Source organism: Salmo trutta, unplaced genomic scaffold (genome assembly GCF_901001165.1).
Source record: "Salmo trutta unplaced genomic scaffold, fSalTru1.1, whole genome shotgun sequence".
Taxonomy (NCBI): domain Eukaryota; kingdom Metazoa; phylum Chordata; class Actinopteri; order Salmoniformes; family Salmonidae; genus Salmo; species Salmo trutta.
Window position 1 is genome coordinate 9,011,065 of NW_021822911.1, and position 23,721 is coordinate 9,034,785.

The window sequence follows — 23,721 nt, forward strand, 5'->3', positions numbered from 1 at the left end:
GGACGTCTCAACTCTTCTTCTGTGTTTGTGGACGTTCAGTGTAACTACACCTAATTTTCATATATTCACTGATAATCACACAGGTCAACAAACATAAATAATCATGAACAATGTTACACACTTATTATACCATAAGACACAATTATAAAACTATTTAAATAAATATTGTTTCATTTTCTTCTTTCCTGGTTCCCCCTGTCATATCTCCATCTTCTGTATTCAACACACACTGGTCTGTGTCCAGCACGATGAAGAGGTCTGCGTTCCATAGCCAGGTTTACATGTGATATATATCAACTTCCACTGGAGGTCACTAGAGAGCAGATCTCACTCGGTCCCTCTTTACAGGAGATCCACAGGAGGAAGTGATGCCACAGCAGACACACATATGATTATATTAGTTAAAATTCCACCCCCACACCTGGTGACATTAATTTACTGTGCCAAAACAGTCTATTTTCTACCATTTTCACTGTCACCTTGGCACAGCTCTCTATCTCAACAGTGTCCGTCCTGACGCTATCAATGACTCGTGCACAGCTCTGAACATGAGAACCAAGGGCTCTGACTATGATACACTGGCAATACGGATGTATTAATGTATTAATATGTGTGTTTATTTTGTATATAGTATGAGAGAGAAAAAGACCCCCCCCACACACACACTGTGTTTCCTCTGTCTCTGAGTGTGAGGGACTCCCACAGTGACACGTTCACAGCTCAAACCATCCAGGGGAGAAAACCACCACTGAACCTGGACAGAAGAGAACTAACATATTGCTATGATATCTAGAATATTTTCCAGTAAATTAGCTTTAAAGAGATAGTTCATCCAAATTACTAAACGACACATTGGTTTCCTTAACCTTTTAGTAGTCTATGGACATGGTATGTCAGCAATCCATGCTTTGGTTTAGTTTCCCCTGGTACTGTTTCCACTTGCTAATGTTTTAGCATTTGTGGCACAAATCCCATTCAAGTCATCCGACCAATATTAGCATTTTTTGCACATTTCTTTTAGTCATTTTATCATGTCCAAATCATGTCCAAATCATCCAAATGTATAAAATTCAATGTGAAGCTCAACAAAGTCACTTATAGATGATTTGAACATGATGTGCTAATGTTAATCTGACAAATCATATTATCGGTCCCATGATTTGAATTAGATTTTTGCTACAAATGCTATAATGTTATGTAAATGTAGGAGTGTTTGACATTGCAGCCGACTTTATAGACGAGTCGAGATCTACAAATTACCTTGCATGATAAATAACTACTCACTCACTCACTCAGTCAGTCAGTCAGTCAGTCAGTCAGTCAGTCAGTCAGTCAGTCACAATTTACCCACGATGCATCACAGTTTTGATGCTCTCGAACACTGTATGTGTGACTGAGGAAGGAAGCCCTCTCTGCATCAGCTTCTTAGTTCCTGACATAGATTTGTCTAGAGGGTCCATCTATGCATATTTGTCATTATGTCGTCTGCAACAGAATGAGAAGAGCAATTGAGGACTATCTCCATTTTAAAGTAGTTAATGTCTTCTTCTTCTTCAACTTCCATAACTTTAATGACAGTCGGTAAACCAACTGAAAGTTTGTATTCAATGGCTTTAGTTTTGAAGCAAGTGCGCCCTCTATTAAACTCCATGGACACAGACTACTTCAATGTTGGGTTAACCACAGATCTCAAACTTCACACTCAGTGTCTGTTTACTGACAGTAAGTTAACTTACAACACGTCTACCCTTCACTCTGTAAGTATGCTTGACGATATCTTAAAATATGTATATTTTATAATTTGTTTGTAACCATGAACTTCTGTATCCTGTTATGTGCATGGCGATGCTATTGGAATGTATGTTGTTTTGTTTTTCTGTTATGTACAGTATACTCTGTAGATGTATTTCTGCATATTAATCTGATACAGTATTGTACATGTGGTTTCATATATAATACTTTTGCCTGCTATTTTAAGGACTCTGACAGTAATAGATTTTTGTGGAGACGTGTTTGAAAATGGGCTAAAGTAAGAGGGGATTGGGTGTTAATACAGTATTAATATGAAACACAGTGATGGAGGGTTGTGTTTAGGAGTATTATTTACGTGAGACACAGTGACGGTGGATTGAAATGCTTACTAACGGGTCCATTTCCAACAATGCAGAGTAAAAACATTTTAAATAGTGACACAAGGAATAAATACACAGTGAATAACAAATAACAATAATGAGTAAAAAATAACATGTCTATTTACCAGTACCTAGTTGATGTGCAGGGGTATGAAATAATTGAGGTGGTTATGGGTCGGCAGGTAGCCTAGTGGTTAGAGTGTTGGACTCGTAACTGAAAGGTTGCAGATTGAATCCCTGGGCTGACAAGGTACAAATCTGTCGTTCTGCCCCTGAACAAGGCAGTTAACCCACTGTTCCTAGGCCATCATTGAAAATAAGAATTTGCTCTTAACTGACTTTCCTAGTTAAATAAAGGTAAAATAAAAATGTACACACATGTAAGGGAAAGAGGGATACCCAGTCAGTTGCACAACTAAATGCATTCAACTAAAATGTGTCTTCTTTATTTTATTTATCTGTTATTTTACCAGGTAAGTTGATTGAGAACACGTTCTCATTTACAGTAACGACCTGGGAAATAGTTACAGGGGAGAGGAGGGGGATGAATGAACCAATTGTAAACTTCTTCTACAGTTAACCTAACCCCTCTGAAACAGAGCAACACTGTGGGATCTGCCTTAATCGACATCATCGGCACCAGGGATCAGTTGTTGTTGGGTGTTAACTGCCTTGCTCAAGGACAGAACTGCATATTTTGACCTGATTGCTGTTTGGCATCGTAATCGACTTCAGTGGGCAAATACTCACCTTCGATGGCCACTGGCACGCTGGAGAAGTGTGCTCTTCACGGATGAATCCCGGTTTCAACTGTACCGGGCAGATAGCAGACAGCGTGTATGGCGTAGTCTGGGCAAGCGTTTTGCTGATGCCAACGTTGTGAACAGTATACCCCATGGTGGCAGTGGGGTTATGGTATGGTTAGGCATAAGCTATGGACAACGAACACAATTGCATTTTATCGATGTCAATTTGAATACAGAGAGATACTGTGACGAGATCCTGAGGCCCATTTTTGTGCTATTCATCCACCGCCATCACCTCATGTTTCAGCATCATAATGCATATCCCCATGTCGCAAGAATCATACACAATTTCTGGAAGCTGAAAATGTCCCAGTTCTTCTATGGCCTGCATACTCACCACTGTCCTATTGAGAATGCTTTGGATGCTCTGGATCGACGTGTACGACAGCATGTTCCAGTTCTTGCCAATATTCAGCAACTTCTCACAGCCATTAAAGATTAGTTGGACAACATTCGACAGGCCTGATCAACTCTATGCAAAGGAGATGTCGCGCTGCATGAGACAAAAAGTGGTCACACCAGATACTGACTAGTTTTCTGATCCATGCCCCTACTTTTTTTAAGGTATCTGTGACCAACAGATGCATATGTGTATTCCCAGTCATATGAAATCTATTAGGTCCTAATACATTTATTTAAATTAACAGATTTCCTTATATGAACTGTAAGTCAGTAAAATCTTAAAATATTTTGCATGTTGCATTTATATTTTTGTTCAGTGTAGATGAAAACTCTCTTGGTAAACAGTATTGTTTACTGCTTATCACAAGGTATTCTAACTCAGGCAAGCAAAAACTTGAGACTTCCTTAAAAAAGAGACACACCCCTCCTCCCTTCGACTTACCAGAGTCTGCCATCCATTCTTGAAGATGCATGCACTCTTAGAGAAAAGGGTTCCAAAAGGGTTCCTCGGCTGTCCCAATAGGAGCACCCTTTTTGGTTCTAGGTAGAACCCCTTTCGTTTACATGTAGAACACTCTGTGGAAAGGGTTCTACATGGAACCCAAAAAGGTTCTACCTGTAATTCAAAAAGGTTCTTCCTGGAACCTAAAAGGATTTTTCAAAGGGTTATCCTATGGCATCAGCCAAATAACCCTTTAAGGTTCTAGAAAGCAAAACATTTTTGTGTAGAAAAACCAGCAAGATGTATATCCAGGTCCTCATTCAGCCACAACTCAAGAAAAACGTATGATATTACAGTTTTCCAGTGATAGGATAGAACATAGCTCATCCAGTTTGTTCTCCAGTGACTGCACGTTCGCCAATATTAATTTATTAAATACATTTTGTATTTAACCTTTATTTAACTAGGCAAGTCAGTTAAGAACACAATCTTATTTACAATAGAACAGAGGGCAATGGTGGTCTATTTGATCGCCAACGTAATCTCGTCAGGATGCCTGCTCGCTTGCCTCTCTATTGCCGCCACTTCCTCTTTCGAGTCCCGGGGGATTAGGGCCTGGTCCGGAGTAAGCAGAACGTCCATAATTTGCCATCTCGTTGAGGTAGAAATGTTTGTCCATATCAAGTTAAATGATCACTGTTCTGATGTCCGGAAGCTGTTTTCGGTCAGAGTAAAGTTAAAATCAGCACTAACAATACACAAAATAGCGGAGTAGGTCAGGAGCCCGTAAATCGGCTGCTATCCACTGCTTGCCATCTGCTGTTCACAAGGGCCAACAGTGGAACAGAATATGATAGCGGCATGTTCTACAGAACAGACATCAATTTTTATGTGCTTAAATTTTACTTTTTAACGCCAGTGTTGCGTTTCATTAGTTTGTTATGTTGTTATTAGCCCAACATTATTGAGGACATTATTAGGTACCAGTACTATACACGATGGCCAACAGTGGTTCTCTCCCAAATGGCACCCTGTTCCCTTAATAGTGTACTACTTTTGACATAGGGTGCCATTTGGGAAGAAGCCAGTGTAACTGAATATGATCGAGGCATTATATTACTGCCCATCGTACGAAGAGACACTACAGTAATGCTGAGATGCCAGTAGGGAGAGCTCTAGTCTAGAACACTGAACCTTCAGTATCACTTTGATGCAGCTGATGAGGAGTGTAAATTGAATGTGTTTATAGAATAGAATGAATGACTTCATGGAACTGACCAAATGTAAATGGAACTTTGACCTGTTCCATGTAGAACTCAGAGGGACAAGGCAACACATTCTAAGATATTATAAACATTCCATAAAGAATAGTCAACATATTGTTAACATGGTTCTGTATTTAAATAAAAGTGGAAATGGGGGACATTTTGTCCATTTTAGAAATGTAGGGCCCATTCTAATACAGTAACCTCCCTTCTCTGACATGTTGTTCTCGTCGTCATGCATGTTAATGACTTAAAGAGGAAAGGACAGTTCTGCATCAGCTACTTGTGCCCTGACTACTTTAAATATGTATCAACTGGTTGACTCTCTGTACAGGACCTCTCTCCTTCACTTCACTCTATAAGTACGCGTGACAATATCTTGAAAAATAGTTTTGGGTTATTTGATTTTAGTCATTAGTCATATTCTTGAGGGTAATGTATAATTTTACTTCTTGTTATGTTTTGAGCTGTGTTTTGGATCAGAACTGTGTCAGATAAGACCCAGATGCAGACAGTTTGAATAACAGATGTTTATTAACAAAACAGGGGGCAGGCAGACGACAGGTCAAGGGCAGGCAGAGGTCAGTAATCCAGGGTAGAGTCAGTAAGGTACAGAACGGCAGGCAGGCTCAGGGTCAGGACAGGCAGAGTGGTCAAAACCAGAAAAACTAGAAAAACAGGGGCTAGGGAGAACCAGGGGCTAGGGAGAACCAGGGGCTAGGGAGAAACAGGGGCTAGGGGGAAACAGGGGCTAGGGAGAAACAGGGGCTAGGGAGAACCAGGGGCTAGGGAGAACCAGGGGCTAGGGAGAAACAGGGGCTAGGGAGAAACAGGGGCTAGGGAGAACCAGGGGCTAGGGAGAACCAGGGGCTAGGGAGAACCAGGGGCTAGGGAGAACCAGGGGCTAGGGAGAACCAGGGGCTAGGGAGAACCAGGGGCTAGGGAGAAACAGGGGCTAGGGAGAAACAGGGGCTAGGGAGAACCAGGGGCTAGGGAGAACCAGGGGCTAGGGAGAAAAAGGGGCTAGGGAGAAACAGGGGCTAGGGAGAAACAGGGGCTAGGGAGAACCAGGCTGGTAGGCTTGGCGAGACGAACTGGCAACAGACAAACAGAAAATACAGGTATAAAGGCAGTGGTGTAAAGTACTTGAGTAAAAATACTTTCAAGTACTCCTGAAGTAGTTGTTTTGGGGTATCTGTACTTTATTTTACTATTTTTATTTTTGACAACTTTCACTTTTACTTCACTACATTCCTAAAAGAAAATAATGTACTTATTACTCAATACATTTCCCCTGACACCCAAAAGTCAATTTTGGGTGTCAGAAATTTTGAATGCTTAGCAGGACAGAAAAGGTCCAATTCACGCACTTATCAAGAGAACATCCCTGGTCATCCCTACTGCTTCTGATGTGAAAACTCACTAAACACAAACGCTTTGTTTCTGAATGATTTCTGAGTGTTGGAGTGTGCCCCTGGCTATCTGCACATACAAACAAAACACAAACAGTTGTGCCATCTGGTTTGCTTAACAAGGAATTTGAAATGATTCATACTTTTACTTTTGATACTTAAGTACATTTTTGCAATTACATTTATTTTTGATACTTTATATCATATTATTTAAAACCAAATACTTTTAGACTTTTACTCAAGTCGTATTTTACTGGGTGACTCACTTTTACTCAAGTATGACAATTGGGTACTTTTCCACCACTGTATAAATACACAGGGGATAAGGGGGGAAACTGGCGACACCTGGAGGGCGGGTGGAGACAAGCACAAGACAGGTGAAACAGATCAGGGTGAGACAGTTTTGGTTGTTACATCAGGGCCTGTATTCATAAAGTGTCTCAGTGGAGGAGTGTTGGAATGTGTGTGAATGACACAGTGGATTTATCTGAGGGTCCTTTAGGACCAGACTGAGTAGGGTTGACATCTATACTGCGACTGATAGGGAGTAGGGTTGACATCTATACTGGGACTGATAGGGAGTAGGGTTGACATCTATACTGTGTAGGATGTGTGTTTTAACTTTTCTACATCCATAACAACCAGCTCTCTAGACTGATACAGACTCTATGGGCCTTATGGGCCTTCACTACAGATGGTGTGTGTGTGTGTGTGTGTGTGTGTGTGTGTGTGTGTGTGTGTGTGTGTGTGTGTGTGTGTGTGTGTGTGTGTGTGTGTGTGTGTGTGTGTGTGTGTCTGTGTGTGTGTGTGTGTGTCTGTGTGTGTGTGTGTGTGTGTGTGTGTGTGTGTGTGTGTGTGTGTGTGTGTGTGTGTGTGTGTGTGTGTGTGTGTGTGTGTGTGTGTGTGTGTGTGTGTGTGTGAGAGAGAGTCAATTGTTGTTTAGCCTCACAGCTTGGGGATAGGAGTTATCATTGAACCTGGTGGAACTTAGGCTGCTGTACAGCTTGACGGACCATAGAGAATTGAACATTTATCCTCCTGTATCTGGGGATCTGAGAATAAACAGCTTCACAACAATCAATGTTGAAATATGTGTTTACAGTTCTACACATCTGTTCAATAAGTGATTGTTTTTGTTGTTTGTGATGTTGATGACTTTATTGTATCCATTAGGAAATAGTTTTTGCATCAGACAGCATGTCATCTGAAATAGACAGACGAAGACAGACATGCAACACGTCACACACATTACATACATAGTGCAATAGACTTACAGACCGACAGTATTCACACAGACAACCATATAGCACAATACAACACAACACAATATGAGCCTGGTTCATTTTCAGTAATGAGGCCCTGTACCCCATTTACAGTTTCTACTTCAATGTATCAGGTGGAGTTATTCACCTGCTGTAGAGTGAGTTGTTGTTTATGTTTCTAAGACTGCAGGGTGGGAGATGCAACAATGGCCTTGAGAACAGCAGGAAGTGTGTTGCTGGTATTTCTCTGGTCTGTGACAGGTATGGTCTCATTCTTATCTTTTAGTTGTTCTGTTTCTCTACAGACATTTCTAAAGGATATGAATCATAATGTTATTCTGGTGTTAGGCGTCTCCACTTCCCTTTAAATAGGTATCTTTCACACCTCACTGAGTGATTCTTGTCTGTGGTTTCACACTCAACTCACCAACTATGGCAACATGGTGTGGACAAACCCTACTCATTTTGAAATTGATGCATCTTTAAGGTGAAAAAAAAGCACGAGCATCCACAACGTTCAAATATCTTTCCCATAATTACAGGTATTTTATCAACCAGCACATTTGAGTTCAGCCATAATATTTGTTGTAATATTTGTTCTCCCTTTTCAGGGGGATGAAATTGAAATTGTAGCCAGCTCTGCAATGCTTGTTTGAAAAAGACAGATACTTTTGAAAAAAGTATCATTTTCAATTACTCTAAAATGAGACATGGCAATCTGCACAAAGGCAAAAAGGCCATTTTTAAACAATGGATGAGCTTTTCTTAGTAATCTACTGGAGAACCATTTAGGGTTCAAGTAAAACTGTTGAATAAGTGAAGCTTTTAGAGAGAGGTTTAGTGCTTTTATATTTAATCATCTCAACCCACCCAGTTAGTAATCATTACATAGCGACTGTGTGTTTATTCATGTGAAAATTGACTTTGCCGCTTCAGCATGCTTTTGTGGCACAGTCAATGGCACACAGGGGATATTGGCCAGAAGGTTCAGGGTTCGCCGACCACCACGGATGAGCTCACTCTCCCTGCCTATTTCATTATTACGATCAGAGCCGGCTGCAGACAGTGATCAGCCAGGGGGAAATCAGATTTTCAAAATTTTGATGCCATATTTATAATTATATAAAATATATTCACATTTTCTACCAACAGGTTTCTGTGCCAATGCACCACACAACCAATAAACAAAAGCATAACGACTTGGAGCACTTCTATAGCATGGTTTACGTTTTTAAAACCACAATCAATCTGAACAAATAGGAATACATCCCACCTTACCTTGTAGGCTTACCCAGTATCGAAGGCTTGACAATCTCTGAATGTCATTCAGCTTTCTGGTGTTTTGTAACAAATGTCTCTTTCCATTCATCAAATGGCTGCTGCACAGTTTGGATTGATTGATTTTATTGGTCAGTTAAAAAAAATACATACACACATGTACACACAGTTTATTTACAGTGACCAGGATTGTTGATTTAAAGGACAATAAAGTCTGGGACTTATTTACATTGTGGTCCCTATGTTTTACATAAACACATTTACATTGCATAGATACAGACACATTGCATAGATACAGACACATTGCATAGATACAGACACATTGCATAGATACAGACACATTGCATAGATACAGACACATTGCAGATATAAACACATTACAGAGATACATTACAGAGATACAGACACATTACAGAGATACATTACAGAGATACAGACACATTACAGAGATACAGACACATTACAGAGATACAGACACATTGTCACGGTGTCACGTCCTGGCCAGTATATAAGGTTAATTGTTTTGTAGTTTGGTCAGGGCGTGACAGAGGGTATTTGTTTTATGTGGTTCAGGTTGGTGTGTTTGGTTTAAGGGTGTTTGTTTTAGTAATTCCGGGTGTTGGTTTATGTTTAGGTATTTCTATGTGGAGTCTAGTATGTCTGTTTCTATGTCTGGTGAATTGGTGTTGGGACTCTCAGTTGAAGGCAGGTGTTTTCTATCTGCCTTTGATTGAGAGTCTCATATATGAGGGTGTGTTTGTGTTTGTGTTTTGTGGGTGATTGTTCTGTGTAAAAGCCCTATGCTTTGCCAGACTGTTTGTTGTTCGTTTGTTAGTTCTAGTGGTTTTGTTATTTTGTATTCAGTTGTTTTTGTAAGTTAATAAATCTAAATATGAGCATACACGTACCTGCTGCATTTTGGTCCTCATTCACCAACGACAACCGTGACACACGGTTATCGATGGTGAAGGAGGACCAAAATCCAGCAGGACTGTGTTTGTTCATCTTGAACATTTATTAAACTCAAAATGAACACCAAAACAACAAAACAAACTCACGATCCCCGAACAGTCTTCTCAGGCTCATACACGCTAGCCAAGAAACAATCTCCCACAAAAACCTACACCAAACAATTACCCATATATAGGACTCTCAATCAGAGGCAACGAGGAAGCACCTGCCTCCAATTGAGAGTCCCAAACCCCAATCAACCTAACATAGAAATACATTAACCAGACTACACATAGAAATACATAGACCATAAACCAAAAACCCGGAAATAATAAATCAAACGCCCTTCTACCAAAACACCACCCCGAACCACATAAAACAAATACCCTCTGCCACGTCCTGACCAAACTACAATAACAATTAACCCTTATATTGGCCAGGACGTGACAGTACCCCCCCCCCCCCCCCCCCCCCCCAAAGGTGCAGACCCCGGAAGCACCTCAAGAATAACAAAAACCCCAAACAACAAAAAATCCCTAAATCCCTAAACTAAAGGGAGGGTGGCTGCCGTCACCGACGGCACTTGTGCTACACCCCCCCTCCCCAACCCACCTATACAGGTGGTGGTTCAGGCTCCGGCCTATTGTCCTCCAGAGTGCCGACCGACCCGATCAGCCTCGGACCGTAGGCAGACTCCCCCTGCTCTGGATCATGGGCAGACCTCCTCCTCTCCACCCTGTATGCAGACTCATCAATTAAACCGTTAATTACTTTAAGTTCTGAAATGTCAGGCTTACTCAGTTCAGGGTTGCTGCTAGACTCCCTTGATTTTTGGTCATCAGCAGACTCTGGGCAGATGGGCCACTCTGGCTGATCCTGGCCGACGGGCCGCTCTGGCTGATCCTGGCCGACGGGCCGCTCTGGCTGATCCTGGCCGACGGGCCGATCTGGCTGATCCTGGCCGACGGGCCGATCTGGCTGATCCTGGCCGACGGGCCGCTCTGGCTGATCCTGGCCGACGGGCCGCTCTGGCATCTCCGGGCAGTCGGGCCGCTCTGGCATCTCCGGGCAGTCGGGCCGTTCTGGCATCTCCGGGCAGTCGGGTCGCTCTGGCATCTCCGGGCAGTCGGGCCGCTCTGGCGGCTCCTGACTGACGGGCGGCTCTGGCGGCTCCTGACTGACGGGCGGCTCTGGCAACTCCTGACTGACGGGCGGCTCTGGCGACTCCTGACTGACGGGCGGCTCTGGCGACTCCTGACTGACGGGCGGCTCTGGCGACTCCTGACTGACGGGCGGCTCTGGCGACCCCTGACTGACGGGCGGCTCTGGCGACTCCTGACTGACGGGCGGCTCTGGCGACTCCTGACTGACGGGCAGCTCTGGCGACTTCTGACTGAGCCGACGCACTGGAAGCCTGGTGCGTGGTGCTGGTACTGGGGTTATCAGCCTGGGAACACGCAATTCCAGGCTAATGCGGGGAGCGGGAACAGGACGAGTCGGACTGGGCTGACGCACTTGAAACCTGGTGCGTGGTGCTGGTACTGGACATGCCAGACTGGGAACACGCACCTCTAGGCTAGTGCGTGGAGCGGGAACAGGATATATAGGACCGTGGAGGCTTACTGGCGGTCTCGAGCTTAAACCTGGCATCGCCCTTTCTGGCTGAATGCCTACTACCCCCTGGTAAATGCGGGGTGCTGGTATAGCGTGTACTGGCCTAAAAACACTTGGCCTCGCCATAATACTCATTACCCCGAAGCACGAGACATGTCCATTAACTGGCTTCTGTGACACAGTCCGGGGATTTGGCCTGGGGCTCCAAACTTGCCCCGCCAAACTACCCATATGCCCCCCCAAAAAAAATTATTGGGGCTGCCTCTCGGGTTTAATCGGCAGTCGTGTTCCTCGGTAGCATTCCCGGTCTTTGCTCCATTTCTTCCATGGGCCCTCTCCGGCCATAACTTGCTCCCATGTCCATTTCTCCCGTTTGTCCAATTCAAATTCCCTCTGCTCCTTCCAGTCCACCTGTTGCTCCTTCCTCTGCTGCTTGGTCCTTTTGTGGTGGGAGATTCTGTCACAGTTATCGATGGTGAAGGAGGACCAAAATCCAGCAGGACTGTGTTTGTTCATCTTGAACATTTATTAAACTCAAAATGAACACCAAAACAACAAAACAAACTCACGATCACCGAACAGTCTTCTCAGGCTCATACACGCTAGACAAGAAACAATCTCCCACAAAAACCTACACCAAACAATTACCCATATATAGGACTCTCAATCAGAGGCAACGAGGAAGCACCTGCCTCCAATTGAGAGTCCCAAACCCCAATCAACCTAACATAGAAATACATTAACCAGACTACACATAGAAATACATAGACCATAAACCAAAAACCCGGAAATAATAAATCAAACGCCCTTCTACCAAAACACCACCCCGAACCACATAAAACAAATACCCTCTGCCACGTCCTGACCAAACTACAATAACAATTAACCCTTATATTGGCCAGGACGTGACACACATTACAGAGATACAGACACATTACAGAGATATAGAAACATTACAGAGACACAGACACACTACATAGATACAGACACATTACAGAGACACAGACACATTACAGAGATACAGACACATTACAGAGATACAGACACATTACATAGATACAGACACATTACAGAGATACAGACACATTACAGAGATACAGACACATTACATAGATACAGACACATTACAGAGATACAGACACATTACAGAGATACAGACACATTACAGATATAGAAACATAACAGAGACACAGACACATTACAGAGATACAGACACATTACATAGATACAGACACATTACAGAGATACATTGGCTTAATTCTGATAGCATTGTGTTGTGTGACCTTGTTTCAGTGGTACTGGGTCAGAATGTCTGGAGTGTGACTTACACCAAGAAAAGTATCTGTGCCTTGAAGGGGTCAACAGTGGAGCTGCACTGCTCTTATACATATCCCAGTGGTACAGTCACAACAACCCTCTGGTTCACTGAATCTGGGACTGGTAAAGAACCTAAAGATCTAGGTCAGGACCCAGAGTATGCAGGTCGTCTGGAGTGTCATGGAGATCAGAAGAATTGTCACACACTGAGGATCACAGACCTGAGAGAGAGTGACTCTGCTGAGTACAAGTTCAGATTATTAACAGATCAGACCGGAGGGAAATATATTGGCAGTCCTGGAGTCACTCTGTATGTCACAGGTACAGTTACGTACATTCAATATAGTTCAACTGTTGAATTCCATTTAGTTCAAGAAAATTGTCTTGGTTTGTATTTACAGTATCTGTCACTCATCTCACATCTATCTAGATAGTTGTAATGTGAGTGTGGTTCTGTATGTATGCTAAAGCATATGATGTGTGTGCTTCAGTGTATGCTGTGATTTTAGCATGTATGCTAATGAGAATGTTGTGTTAAAATCTGTTTAAATTGACTCTATTGAACCCAATACTTCCTGGAAAACAGTGGAAAGTATTACAGAGTTGACTATCCTGGCTAAATAAATCAAATTCATTAATGAATGACTATAATTACCTTATAAAGGGCAGCTGTACAGACACAAAGGAGGAGAATAATGATTTGTTTCCTCATACTCTAGATGTTGTGTTGGAGATGGATCCTACATCTGTGTCAGAGAGGGAGAATGTCACACTGATATGTAGAACCAAATGTACACTGGACCCCATCACAGCCTACAGTTGGTATAAGAATGGACAGCCTATACCAAACAGCAACACCTCCTCTCCTGGCTATAGCCTATTCTCAGTCAGCAGTGAGGATACAGGCCGATACTCCTGTGCTGTAGAAGGCCATGAGGATCTCCCCTCTGCTGAAGAGACTCTCACTGTCACATGTCAGTACATTGTGGGTTTCATTTGATATACTGATTATGTTGATTCTTGAATTGGGAATAGATTGTTTTCCATATGAATAAATATGAATAAATATTTTTGTGTGTAACATCCATTTCCTTGAATTTGTATTACCACCATATCATCATTCTTTTTAATTATTATTTTTCTGATTGTCCTTTACTCTGAATTAAATTATTTCAAACTCACCTGTAAAATGTAAACACAAATTTTGCTATAAATGAATCTGGTCTTTTACACCAGATGGCCCAAGGAACACCTCAGTGTCAGTCAGTCCCTCTGGTGAAATAATGGAAGGCAGTTCAGTGACTCTGACCTGCAGCAGTGAATCCAACCCACCTGTGGACAAATACACCTGGTACAAGAAGAACGTAACCTCACCAAAAGCATCAGGACAGAGTTACAGCATCACTAACATCATCTCTGAGGACAGAGGAGAATACTACTGTGAGGCTGAGAATACAATAGCATCTAATAACTCTACAGCTCTGATGATCATTATAGCAGGTGAAGTTACATCTTCAATACTTCAATACAAAATTATGTTCAATAAGAAATTATGTTTCAAGGTAATCTTCTTCTAGTTTGCATCATTACACTTTGGTTTAAAACTATACATAGTCTTATACATACAAGTATTGCATTAATGTCCTGTATTGCAGTATATTAATTTTCAGTTCATAATAACATGTACTCATATCATCTATATTATCTTTTAGAGAAACAAACCTCAGTTCTAACTGCTGCTGTAGGAATCATAGTGGTTGTTCTGCGTGTCATACTGGCTTCATGTCTCTCTGGCTTCATGTGGTTCAGGTGAGTGAAAATGAATATTTTAAAGATTATTTCACTTTATTATCTTCATTAATTTGTTCATTCATTCATTCATTCATTCATTTATAAAACAGGAAGAAGGCCTCCAAATCCACCTCTCACACAAGACACACAGCAGACGACGGACAGGTGAGTCTGTTCAGACAGATGGAAGATCATTTTTGTTGCTTTGTGGGAAATTTCCACTCTTCATGCTGTCTGTCCCCAGGTCTATTTATATTGTCTGTTCTCTCTCTCCATCAGGGAGACTCTAGTGCAGTGTATGTCAACATCTCAGGCATGGCCATGACCCCTGCTGCAGCACAGACAGTGGCCACCTTCGACCAGGAACAGGACCAGGATGTCCAGTAAGCTGCTGTGAAATTCAACCTCTCCAGTGCTGCCACCCTCTGAGCATATTCTACCATTACAACAACATAGAGTCAATACTGTATACAACATTGTGAACACACAGACAGCATCAAGGTCATTCATATGTTGCTGCTTATTGGAGGAGTAGACAAAGTCATTCAAATAAGCAAAACAGTTGACCATTAGTGACCCCTCATTGTTCTCTGAGAACTCCCTCCATCACTATCTGATGACATTTCATTGTTCTCTGAGAACTCCCTCCATCACTATCTGATGACATTTCATTGAACTCATACTATGGTGTAAAAGTAGGCATTTTGAAAAGTCACAGTTTTAATGTCTTAAAGGTTCCAGGGGTATTCTTCAGGCAAAATGGCATTTCCTGAAACTGCACTCTACAATATACATCTCAAGACAATTACTATGACATGTCTATAATGAAGGAGTGATGTGATGAGGGTTTTAAGGAATGGCTCTGGTTCCATTCTAAATGGCACCCTATTCCCTATTTAGTTCACTACTGGTCAAAAGTAGTGCACGATAAGGGAGTAGGGTGCCATTTGGGAGTCACATTCAGTTTAATGGATGTTTCTTTCTCCAGGCCCACGGTGGAACAAGCAGCTGAGGAGGACCCCTCTGTTCTCTACAGTACAGTCAACAAACCCAGAACCAAGAAGACCTGAACACAACAAACCCAGAACCATGAACACAACAAACCCAAAACCAAGAAGACCTGAACACAACAAACCCAGAACCATGAAGACCTGAACACAACAAACCCAGAACCATGAACACAACAAACCCAGAACCATGAAGACATGAACACAACAAACCCAGAACCAAGAAGACATGAACACAACAAACCCAGAACCATGAAGACATGAACACAACAAACCCAGAACCATGAAGACATGAACACAACAAACCCAGAACCATGAAGACATGAACACAACAAACCCAGAACCAGAAACACAACAAACCCAAAACCAAGAAGACATGAACACAACAAACCCAGAACCATAAAGACATGTAACCTTTATTTAACTCCCAATCACGGCCAGTTGTGACAGCCTGGACTCGAACCGGGGTGTCTGTAGTGACACCTCAAGCACTGAGATGTAGTGTCTTAGACCACTACTCCACCCAGGAGCCCCAAAATCATGTTCTAGTGCTGTCCCCACCTAAAATAAATCTTGGTCAACCAAGAGTCATCTGTCATTTCTACCAATCGATTGGTTGAAATGTTATGTGTATTTTTCCATATATAGACACACCCCATGTGTTTTAATAAAATCAACTATATGTACTGAAATGGTCTGATGCTTTTAGCATGCTGTTTGATTAAATAATTAACTTCCCTGGGCTAGGTCCCACCCTAGTCAACAGCCAGTGGAATCGTGTGGCGCGAAATACAAATACCTAAAAAATGCTATAACTTCAATTTCTAGAACATATGACTATTTTACACCATTTGAAAGACAAGACTCTCGTTAATCTAACCACATTGTCCGATTTCAAAAAGGCTTTACAGCGAAAGCAAAACATTAGATTATGTCAGGAGAGTACCCTGTCAAAAATAATCACACAGCCATTTTCAAAGCAAGAATATATGTCACAAAACCCAAAACCACAGCTAAATGCAGCACTAACCTTTGATGATCTTCATCAGATGACGCTCCTAGGACATTATGTTATACAATACATGCATGTTTTGTTCAATCAAGTTCATATTTATATCAAAAACCAGCTTTTTACATTAGCATGTGATGTTCAGAACTAGCATACCCACCGCAAACTTCCGGTGAATTTACTAAATTACTCACGATAAACGTTCACAAAATACATAACAATTATTTTAAGAATTATAGATACAGAACTCCTTTATGCAATCGCAGTGTCAGATTTTAAAATAGCTTTTTGGCGAAAGCACATTTTGCAATATTCTGAGTACATAGCCCGGCCATCACGGCTAGCTAATTTGACACCCACCAAGTTTTGGACAACCTAAACTCAGAATTACTATTAGAAAAATTGGATTACCTTTGCTGTTCTTCGTCAGAATGCACTCCCAAGACTTCTACTTCAACAACAAATGTTGTTTTGGTTCCAAATAATCCATAGTTATATCCAAATACCTCCATTTTGTTCGTGTGTTCAGGTCACTAACCGAAGGGTGACGTGCGAGCGCATTTCGTGACAAAAAATTTCGAAATATTCCATTACCGTACTTCGAAGCATGTCAAACGCTGTTTAAAATCAATTTTTATGCTATTTTTCTCGTAAAATAGCAATAATATTCCAACCGGGCGACGTTGTATTCATTCAAAGGCTGAAAGAAAATAATGGAGAATTCTCATGAACGCGCATCTCCAGTGTCACTGTTCCCAGGCTGACCACTCACAAATTGTCCTGCTGTTCTTCGCCCAGAGACAGCAGACACCCCATTCCACTTTCTGGCGGCTTTAGAGAGCCAATGGAAGCCTTAGAAAATGTCACGTTACAGCAGAGATGCTGTATTTTCGATAGAGATGCAACAGAAGGACAACAAATTGTCAGACAGGGCACTTCCTGTATGGAATCTTCTCAGGTTTTGGCCTGCCATATGAGTTCTGTTATACTCACAGACACCATTCAAACAGTTTTAGAAACTTGTGAGTGTTTTCTATCCAAATCTACTAATTATATGCATATTCTCGTTTCTGGGAAAGAGTAGTAACCAGTTTAAATCGGGTACGTTTTTTATCCGGCCGTGCAAATACTGCCCCCTAGCCCCAACAGGTTTTAAGACACACAAATGACTTGAGGGAGCCAGAGATCAAGATAACCTAACCAGAAGAGAGAGAAATTCTGCCGTTATGCTCCTGAAGTTTCCGGTAATGGGCTACACCAGCGGTTGGCAACCTTTTCCATTTGGAGTGGCAAGTTATCTTACCATTTCTACCAATCTGTGTGCCAGTTAAGATTTTCATATGCACATTTTCGTGGAATTGTTTCATTTAATTTATAATAATATCTCAAAATTATTGTCTGTGATTAATCTATAATCTACATTCTATCTGAAATTATACAAATCTAAAAGTAACATTTATTGCCATTGCCAACTATGTAAAAATAGCCTTCATAAAGCCAACAAATATAAACATTGCAGCTAACAAATTGGTGTTTATAATGTTTTTGTCTGCTTGATTTACAGTCGGGTCTCGTTAGTCTGTTTGCACGCAGAGATACTTATCCTTGATGGATAGGCTATTGTACAACACACAGAGCTATTTTCCTTTATTCAGGACATTTAGAATGACAACACATTACAGAGTAGCCTAATGGGATAATTCACAAAATTATCTGGTGATCAGGTTATGAAATGTCATGACAAATACATTTTAGTTTCCATGTTTCACCTGAAATATGAAATGATTTATAGTCCTAGTTCTATGTAGGTCTATGGTATTGTTGTTAGGTGAAGTTATGGGTCCTACAGTAGGTCTATGTTATTGTTAGGTGAAGTTATGGGTCGTACAGTAGGTCTATGTTATTGTTAGGTGAAGTTATGGGTCCTACAGTAGGTCTCTGTTATTGTTAGGTGAAGTTATGGGTCGTACAGTAGGTCTATGTTATTGTTAGGTGAAGTTATGGGTCCTACAGTAGGTCTATGGTATTGGTATAACTAGCAGTTTCTGCATTAGCATGGAGGAGTTTCTGCAACCAAATTGTGCATCTATTTTAGCAAACACAGAAAGGGGCCTACATTGGAGACCAAATGTCGTCTGGTTAGGATTTCAACAACTGTAATAACTTATTTCTAGTCTACGATCATCGATGTTACTGTGACAACAAGACAGAATATCACTATAGTTTCTGACTTGACTATCAAATCATTACAGACATCAATTGTTTGTACAACATCATGTTTACGCTGTTGGCATCACCTTTTACAGTGGATTTCTGCTGTTGTGTGCCTTAAACCATCTGTCTGACATGTTGTTCACACAGGAGAGAGATGTGACTATCGTGGATCCTCTGAGGAGCCTCAACAACATCATGATGCTGACGAGGTAGAGCAGAGTCTCTCCACATCAGAACACCTCAAGAAACACCAGCGGAGACCCACAGGAAAGAAACCTCACTGCTGCTCTGATTGTGGGAAAGGTTGCAAATCTTCATCAGAACTGAAAATACACCAGCGAGTACACACAGGAGAGAAACAATACTGCTGCTCTGACTGCGGGAAACGTTTCTCAAGATCAAATTCACTAAAAGTACACCTGAGAATTCACGCTGGAGAGAAATCTCACCACTGTTTTGATTGTGGGAAGAGTTACTTAAGATTAAAATGACTAAAAGTACACATGAGAATTCACACTGGAGAGAAACCTTATAGCTGTGATCAATGTGGGAAGGGTTTTACTCTTTCTAGCTGTCTGACTATTCATCAGAGAACACATACAGGAGATAAACCATATAGCTGTACTCAATGTGGGAAGAGTTTCACTACATCTAGCAAATGGATTGTACACCAGAGAACACATACAGGAAAGAAATATCTTAGCTGTACTCAATGTGGGAAGAGTTTTACTCACTTAGGCAGCCTGTTATCACACCAGAGAAAACACACAGGAGAGAAATCTTATAGCTGTGATCAATGTGGGAAGAGTTTTACTCAGTCAAGCAACCTGGTATCACACCAGAGAAAACACACAGGAGAGAAACCTTATAGCTGTGATCAATGTGGGAAGAGTTTTACTAAGTCTAGCAGTCTTATTGTACACCAGAGAACACACACAGGAGAGAAATCTCATAGCTGTGATCAATGTGACAAGAGATACTCTGATAATAGATCACTGATCAAACATCAGAAAATACATACATGAAGGAGTTGTTTCATGATATAAATGAATTAATGTCACAATGTAGAATGTTTTAACATTATAGTAGGAGTATTTTAATGATGTCACAATGTAAACCCCTAAACGTTTCCCCCTGTTCTATTGATTTCAGCGTGATATGAGCTTCATCAGTAGAAACATCTTTGTACTTTGCTCCATTCATCTTTCCCTTGATCTTGACTAGTCTCCCAGTCCCTGCCACTAAAAAACATCCCCACAGCATGATGCTGCATTTTTGACATGCGTTTTTCTGGATTTGTTTTGTTGTTATTCTGTCTCTCACTGTTCATATAAACCTACCATTAAAATTATAGACTGATCATTTCTTTGTCAGTTGGTAAACGTACAAAATCAGCAGGGGATCAAATACTTTTTTCCCTCACTGTAACTCCCAATCACGGCCGGTTGTGACACAGCCTGGACTCGAACCAGGGTGTCTGTAGTGACGCCTCTAGCACTGAGATGCAGTGTCTTAGACCGCTGTGCCACTCGGGAGCCCCAAAATCATGTTCTAGTGCTGTCCTAGTGCTGTCCTAGTGCTGTTCTAGTGCTGTTCTAGTGCTGTTCTAGTGCTGTTCTAGTGCTGTCCTAGTGCTGTCCCTCTACTCCCCACCTAAAATAAATCTTGGTCAACCAAGAGTTGTCTGTTCTTTCTACCAATCGATTGGTTGAAATGTTATGTGTATTTTTCCATATATAGACACACCCCATGTGTTTTAATAAAATCAACTATATGTACTGAACTGGTCTGATGCTTTAAGCATGCTGTTTGACCAAATAATTAAGACACACAAAATGACTTGAGGGAGCCAGAGATCAAGATAACCTAACCAGAAGGAGAAGAATTCTGCCGTTATGCTCCTGAAGTTTCCGGTAATGTGCTACACCAGCAGTCGGCAACCTTTTCCATTTGGAGTGGCAATGTATCTTACCATTTCTACCAATCTGGTGCCAGTTCTGATTTTCATATGCATATTTTCGTGGAAGATTTTAAAATCATTGTCTGTGATTAATCTACATTCTATCTAAATCTAAAAGAAAATTATACAAATCTAAAAGTTACTTTAAATGCCATTGCCAACTATGTAAAAATAGCCTACATAAAACCAACAAATAAAAACATTGCAGTCTGCAGGTACTATCAACTGGGTCCTCTGAAACTTGTGATAACAATCTTGCAACATTGTATAAAATATTCTGGGCCCTCAGTTTCCCGGCGCCAGTGAGTTTGGGACAGACACAGCTGTCGGCTATTTGTGAAAAGAATAAGAAGTAATCAGGTATTTTATGACATTTCCACTGGATCAGAGCATTATTTTTCCCTTTTATGCTGAGTGGTTATCGAAAGGACGAGAGCTGGAAATATTTTATGAAAATACTTTGAGGAACTATTGTCATTCGCAAATGATTTTGATTAGACTTTGTTTACTTGCTGTTTGAGGTGAAGAAAAATGTATTTGCGAAGCTCCACAGCTCATTAGTGGTGGTGCATTAAGACAATCAGAAATACTGTCAGACATCACCAAATGGGCACATTTATATGCCTCATTTGCACAAAGTCCAGGTAGACTAATCCTACTTCTATATATGTAATCAGGTGTGTGTCCTTACTCAACATTGACAGGAGTTTTTCAAAACAAAAGACAATTAATAAACTGACAAACTGACGTATCTTGCGGGGTAAGGTCTGGGTGGTCTGCCAGGGGCCGTTTCATTTAGTATCTGTTTGGGTCGGCATGAGGAATGATTGTATTTCCCCATAGTATGTTGTACCGAAGTTGACCGACTGAAAGGGAGTGTAACTTTATGACTATAATTACTGTTCCCTGAAGGAGGGAAACGAGGTACAACACCTGTTTGGCCCCACCCCTTCCTGGGTCGGTGAAGAGCGATATTAAATTGAATATGACCTAAGGCTCGTATTTCTGTGTTTATTATACACTGCTCAAAAAAATAAAGGGAACACTTAAACAACACAATGTAACTCCAAGTCAATCACACTTCTGTGAAATCAAACTGTCCACTTAGGAAGCAACACTGATTGACAATAAATTTCACATGCTGTTGTGCAAATGGAATAGACAACAGATGGAAATTATAGGCAATTAGCAAGACACCCCCAATAAAGAAGTGGTTCTGCAGGTGGTGACCACAGACCACTTCTCAGTTCCTTCTCAGTTCCTATGCTTCCTTGCTGATGTTTTGGTCACTTTTGAATGCTGGCGGTGCTTTCACTCTAGTGGTAGCATGAGATGGAGTCTACAACCCACACAAGTGGCTCAGGTAGTGCAGCTCATCCAGGATGGCACATCAATGCGAGCTGTGGCAAGAAGGTTTGCTGTGTCTGTCAGCGTAGTGTCCAAAGCATGGAGGCGCTACCAGGAGACAGGCCAGTACATCAGGAGACGTGGAGGAGGCCGTAGGAGGGCAACAACCCAGCAGCAGGACCGCTGCCTTTGTGCAAGGAGGAGCAGGAGGAGCACTGCCAGAGCCCTGCAAAATGACCTCCAGCAGGCCACAAATGTGCATGTGTCTGCTCAAACGGTCAGGGTGGTATGAGGGTGGTATGAGGGTCCGACGTCCACAGGTGGGGGTTGTGCTTACAGCCCAACACCGTGCAGTACGTTTGGCATTTGCCAGAGAACATCAAGATTGGCAAATTCGCCACTGGCGCCCTGTGCTCTTCACAGATGAAAGCAGGTTTACACTGAGCACATGTGACAGACGTGACAGTCTGGAGACGCCGTGGAGAACGTTCTGCAGCCTGCAACATCCTCCAGCATGACCGGTTTGGCGGTGGGTCAGTCATGGTGTGGGGTGGCATTTCTTTGGGGGGCCGCACAGCCCTCCATGTGCTCGCCAGAGGTAGCCTGACTGCCATTAGGTACCGAGATGAGATCCTCAGACCCCTTGTGAGACCATATGCTGGTGCGGTTGGCCCTGGGTTCCTCCTAATGCAAGACAATGCTAGACCTCATGTGGCTGGAGTGTGTCAGCAGTTCCTGCAAGAGGAAGGCATTGATGCTATGGACTGGCCCGCCCGTTCCCCAGACCTGAATCCAATTGAGCACATCTGGGACATCATGTCTCGCTCCATCCACCAACGCCACGTTGCACCACAGACTGTCCAGGAGTTGACGGATGCTTTAGTCCAGGTCTGGGAGGAGATCCCTCAGGAGACCATCCGCCACCTCATCAGGAGCATGCCCAGGCGTTGTAGGGAGGTCATACAGGCACGTGGAGGCCACACACACTAATGAGCCTCATTTTGACTTGTTTTAATAAGGACATTACATCAAAGTTGGATCAGCCTGCAGTGTGGTTTTCCACTTTAATTTTGAGTGTGACTCCAAATCCAGACCTCCATGGGTTGATAAATTTGATTTCCATTGATTATTTTTGTGTGGTTTTGTTGTCAGCACATTCAACTATGTAAGGAAAAAAATATTTAATAAGATTATTTCATTCATTCAGATCTAGGATGTGTTATTTTAGTGTTCCCTTTATTTTTTTGAGCAGTGTATTATAATTAAGTCTATGATTTGATATTTGATAGAGCAGTCTGACTGAGCGGTGACTGAGTGGTGGTAGGCAGCAGCAAGCTCGTAAGCATTCATTCAAACATTCATTCAAACAGCACTTTCCTGCGTTTGCCAGCAGCTCTTCGCAATGCTTGAAGCACAGCTCTGTTTATGACTTCAAGCCTGTCAACTCCCAAGATTAGACTGGCAATACTATAGTGTGTGGCAAAGAAGGTGGTCGAGTGATAAATGGCAGAT

General features: G+C 42.0%; 2 protein-coding genes and 1 long non-coding RNA gene across 3 annotated transcripts in view; 2 read left to right on the top strand and 1 right to left on the bottom strand.

Annotated features, from left to right (window-relative positions):
• The window catches only part of LOC115186351 (NACHT, LRR and PYD domains-containing protein 12-like), a gene marked incomplete at both ends in the record, with an annotated part of 347,545 nt that overhangs the window by 101,674 nt on the left and 222,150 nt on the right, over nt 1-23,721 (top strand). The gene's annotated exons all lie outside the window — the stretch shown is intronic.
• LOC115186791 (zinc finger protein 271-like) overlaps nt 1-23,721 on the bottom strand; it is a gene marked incomplete at its 3' end in the record, with an annotated part of 117,971 nt that overhangs the window by 23,164 nt on the left and 71,086 nt on the right. The window lies entirely within an intron of this gene.
• LOC115186374 (uncharacterized) lies at nt 1,657-13,741 on the top strand. The gene is made up of 3 exons (XR_003875726.1): nt 1,657-1,757; nt 12,858-13,202; nt 13,601-13,741. It is a non-coding gene; the product is annotated as an uncharacterized LOC115186374 (long non-coding RNA).